This window comes from Aphanomyces astaci (genome assembly GCF_000520075.1).
Source record: "Aphanomyces astaci strain APO3 unplaced genomic scaffold supercont1.42, whole genome shotgun sequence".
Classification (NCBI taxonomy): Eukaryota; Oomycota; class Saprolegniomycetes; order Saprolegniales; family Verrucalvaceae; genus Aphanomyces; species Aphanomyces astaci.
The window spans coordinates 514,285-519,598 of NW_009798305.1; positions in this window are offsets into that span (position 1 = coordinate 514,285).

The following is a 5,314-nucleotide window of genomic DNA, read 5'->3' on the forward strand; positions in this document are numbered from 1 at the left end:
GCGGCCGAGCCTCTGTTCGACTCCCCGTGCCTGAGTGTGGGTAGCCGAATGTTGGTCACGAACGACATTTGACAAGTGTGAAATATGACCTGGATCGGAGCGGCATATGTTCCGAGCTGATGGTACACTGTACGATGCATGACTTGTAGAGAGTAGTGAAGTGAAAGAAGGGATCTGACTGATTGACTGGATAATGAAGTTACTTTTGGATTTGTCATCGAGGTCACCGTTGTGAACACGGTAGTCGTCGGTTGCGAACACCGGCGCAAGACAACAACTGCACAGAAAACGGTTGCATAACTTTTAAAAATATGACAGTTAAATGTTTGAAAATTATAGTAACACATCAATGTATGCTATAAATTTTAGCTCAAGACGACAATAATTGTTTGTCATCTCGCTATATTTGTAGTTAACGCCAAAATGCTGTCTTTTATGTGCTGCTTCGTGGCTCAGAGATCACCGATCAACGCAAGAACACCTAGCATGTACAGTACAGCGTAATGAAGTGGTATGGACGGTGTTACGATGCTTATTGCAGGATATAATCACACCCGAAGTAAGTGTGTTGTTTCCCACGCCAGTGCCAACACAAACAACCAAATGGGGGAGTGCCGACTCCCTGCAAACCACACAAATGATTGACTTGATGTTAGCACGACGTTGCAGAACCAAGAGTGAGATTCTGGCAGTTGGCTGGGACAGGTGTTCTGTTTTCTACGTCCTAGTACTACTGGTAATACTACGCCTTTTCGTGTAGGTTCGCCAAGGGTCGGCACCCGGTGGCCTCGGTTGAGGACCACCTGTGTCATAGCGGGACTTGGGTTAAGTCGCCCACTACAACACACACCCCAAGCCATGTCCCGCAGGACATACTTGGGCCTCGCTAATTCTTCGCCTTCGCTCGCTTCATCGCCTTGCGCAATGCATCGCCTTCGCTCGCTGTCTTCACGCCTTCAACGTAGTTCTTCACCACGGCTGGGCATTCATGCATGAGCTTCTGCAGCGGTTCCCATGAGGACTCGATATTTTCAAAACCTTCCCAAAGCACTTCCAGGATGAAGTCTTTCACATCCGGGACAAACTTGTGTCCCGCGATGGACTTGACCTTCAGCATGATCCCTTGCTCGGAGACGTGTTCGAGGATTTCTTCAGTCACTTCAAAGCTGTCTTCGGCGTAGAGCTTGACTCTTGATACGTGTGCTTCCCACAGTTCGTGGGTCACCAAGTGCTCCAAAACGACGGAGAATTCGCTCACTTCCTTGACTCGGTAGGGGCCCGTCCAGGTTATGAGCAGCTTGTCCAAGTTTTTTGGGATGTCCTTGACCGTCCAGTCGCTCTCTCGGAGTTCCTTATTCATGCCCACCACGACGACATCTAGGGGAGTCGCCGGGTTCAAAGCCGTGAACAGCTCCATCGGCGACTTGCTCACCAGTGATGCTGCCGGTGTTTTGTTGAGGTTGGCTTGGACCACCGGCAATAGGCAGTCCCATTCTTGTTCGGCTAGCTGGTACTCTCGGAGCATGACCCGCATCACTTGAAGGATGTCGCGGTTCATTCGCTCAACCGTTACATTGCGCCAGGGGCAGTAGGCCAAGGTTAGGTCATGATGGACCTTGAACTTGTGGGCTAACGCCTTTATGGCCACGTTTTTGAAATGGGTTCCTTGGTCGCTGACCCAGACTCGTGGCATTCCGAACCACTTCGTCCAGTCCACCAGGGCATCCACACATACTTGGCTCGTGGGTCCATCGCATGCAATGAGTTCGCAGTAGTGGGTAAGGTCGTCTTTGAGTACCAGCACATACTTAGCGCTGCTGAACGCTTCGCCCATGTAGAGGTAGTCGAAGTGGATTCCTTCGTTGCGCTCTTTCGCGTGCCATCTCGGAGCATACGGTCGATGGACCACCCTTCCCCCCTTTTACACGAGGACAAAACAAGCAGCCACGGAGGAAATCACTGGCCCTGTCGGCCAAGTGGTTGACATAGAACATGCGGCGGATAGTAGCCACCAGCACTGCATGTCCACGGTGCCCGGCGATGCCGCAGTGGGCAAGGACCATGATCCGTTGGATCAGGTCATTCGCCGCACTCGGTATCCATAGCCGCTTGTCCACTTGCCACAGTCCGTCCACCATGGTAGCTTGCTTGCTTTGGTTTGGTTTCGCCATGCTGGTCTTGTGCGTGACGGATGTCCAACACACATGGCCACACAAAGTCCTTGTCCAGCGCTCGCAGTTTTGGTTGTGTCGGTGGAGGGACTTTGCGCGCTTTGACTTTCTTTGACCAGCCATGGCCCCGACATATTTTGACCCGCTTGGTCGCCAGACTTGGTGTCGGCTGACCCCAACGGCTCATCATATCCGCCCAAAGGTTGTGCATGCCGTCGATGTGTATGATTTCATAACGATAGCCGCCAATAATGGCAGCCCATCGCATGAGTTTACCGCGTGTGTGCGCCTTCCATTCTTCGCCCGGAGCAAAGACATGGATCAAATTCTTGTGGTCACAGTACATCTTCAACCCCTAAGGTCGCATAAGTATGTAATTGAGCTTCTCGCACGCACGCGCAATAGGGTAGGCCTCCTTTTCGATGACTGACCACGCCTTCTGGGCGCCCGCAAACATCCCCGACTGACATAAGAGCAGTTCGTGACGTTGTTCTTGGACTGGGCTGTCATCATCGAATGCCACCACTTGTGTTACCACAATCGACCATCCATGATCGCTCGCATCCGTAAACAGACACATCATGGCGTCATCACGCCGGTGAGACAGTTCCACCGATGATCGGAGCTTGGATTTTACGGCGTCAAACGCTAGCTTCTCGCCGTCGGTCAGTTCCAACTGAACACCAGACGCGATCCGCTTCTTCTTGCCCTTGCCTTCGAGGGCCTTCGTAAGACACTGCTGCAGTGGGTCGACGGTCTGTGCGTACTCTGCCATCGAGTCCCGCAGCCAGTTCACGGCGCACACAAACTGCTGCAATTCTCCCGTAGTCGTAGGGTAGGGAATCGCACACAGATGTTCTATGCGTTCAGGGTCTTGCTTGACGCCATCACCACTGATGATGCGTCCACACCACTTTACTTGATCCGTGAACAGCTTGGTCTTGGCCGGACTCAGCTTGAACCCGTACTGGGCCACTCGATCGAAGAACGACTCGAGGGCATCCACATACTCTTCCACTGTGTCGGCGTACACAAAGATGTCGTCGATCCAGATCAGCATGTTCTTGTAGAGCAGGTCTTTGTAGCACTCCTCGTTCGTTGATTGCACGTAGAGGGCACTGTCCACATGGCCTTGCATCACTCGATGCGGGGTGTACACACATCCGTTCAGCATGAACGACAACATGTCCCAGCTGTCCGGGTGTAATGGGAACTGCCAAAAGCACTTGGGTAGGCCAAACACGCCCATCGCTTTCTTGCCCCGTAGATTTTGGAGGATGGAAGCCTGGAACGGCATCGTCCCTGCCTTCGTCTCGGTTAGCGAGTTGACAACTCTGTAGTCGTTGGTTAACCGATAGTTCTTGAGCACGTCATCGTCGCTCCATTTGTCGGTCGACTTCGATGACTTGCGCCCATCTGGTTTAAGGACTGGGCTCACCGGGCTGCACCATACACTTTGCTGGTTGCTCTTGATCACGCCCGCATCGAGTAGTTCTTGTGCAAACAACTTGAGGAACCTCTTCTTCAGGAGGTTGTGCTTCCTTCCTTTGCATCGGTAAGGAACACACCCATCCTTCGGGGTCACCTTCAACGGTTCACCTTCGCCGGTGGGTCTGACCTGTTGAACTTGATTCGCCAGATGTTATGCTTGCTGAGCACATCCCACAAATACTTAACACGTTCCATTGGAAATCCGTTATCGACTGCGCTGTTGATCCCTTGTAGGGCTTCCTCGATTTCATTCTTGGCTACAGGTAGCGCCGCCTTCATGGTCACGGCTCTGACGGCCGATCGTTGGGGAAATTCCACGCAATCGCGACCAACTTCTTCCAGGTCATCGCCGTCCTCATCCACTTGCAGGCGCGCTACCTGTTCCAGCAGGCGGTCGATGTCGATACGAATGGTCTTGAGGGTGTAGTCCGAGACGAGGAATTCATCTCCGTCGTTGACCACATAGCAGCGGCGCTTGCCTGGCACCTTGACTGGTCCAGCGGCCGTCTGCATTGTTAGCGTAAGGTCCACATAGGAGCAACGCCCGCGTCTACGGAAACCCTACGGCATGGTGGAACGGATCCATTTCGTTGTCGTTTCTGGAGTTCCACTTTTCCGAGCGCCCAGATCGTGAAACGAAGCCAGTTCTGTTGCTGTGAAACGACGTTTCAGCGCATTGAACTGAAGAAGTTGTGGCGTACGCGACATCCATCAACGTCGTGTTGGCAAGGATCCCACCAACGCTTACGTGGATTTGCCAGCCGGCGGATGTTGCGTGGAATCCTCCGTTGAAGTCCTGCCTCCGCGACAAGTGGATTGATCTTTTGCGGTAACAAATTAGGCGCTCGAAGACAAATAAAGACACAGTTCAAAGTCCAGGCCCCATCGCGAGCTACAGTGATCTCGTGGATTACGTCTGTTTGGACTGATCTACCTGAATCTACATTTGTTAATGGCTTCAAGGCGTGCAATTTCCTTGATGGTCAAACAAACCATTGATGACGGTGGGTATGTCGATGACGAAGTATTAGCGGATTTGATGGAAAATTTAGCTGTCGAAGCTGTGATCAACCCAACTAGTGTCACAGATAATTGTGATGGGATCAATGAATCTGAACTTTTCTAATTGGTTATCAGTAGTGAGCAAGGTATTTTATACCCTGTATGAATGTATGCTCGTGTACAAATTATATTTGTCTTGTAAAATGGTGTCTTGCATGTATATGTAGTATTGTATGTCTAACTCGAAAAACAAAAACAAAGTCCCATCCATCCATGTATCCGTATTCGGATATTGATACAGCTACTGTCTTACTCAAGAGTTTAACCTTGAAATATAAACTATATAAACTGGTTTTTGTATATAAACTGTTAAACCTAATAACCACTTTTTAAGAAAGTGGATTTTACAACTATGGCGGCGACGGCGGCATGAGCAGGGTAAACGAATTAGTGAGCACCACGTAGATTGTTTTGTCAGAGTCCACGTCACAGTTGGCTCATGGTATGAGAATACGCATGCTGTGATAATCGATAAGCTCAAGGTTGTGCCTTATTTTTTTAGTCTTATTTTTTTAGTCATGAGCGAGAAATTTGCGGCGTCGAACTGTGGCATGCACATCTACATGATAGATTTCTACTGTAACGTTTGA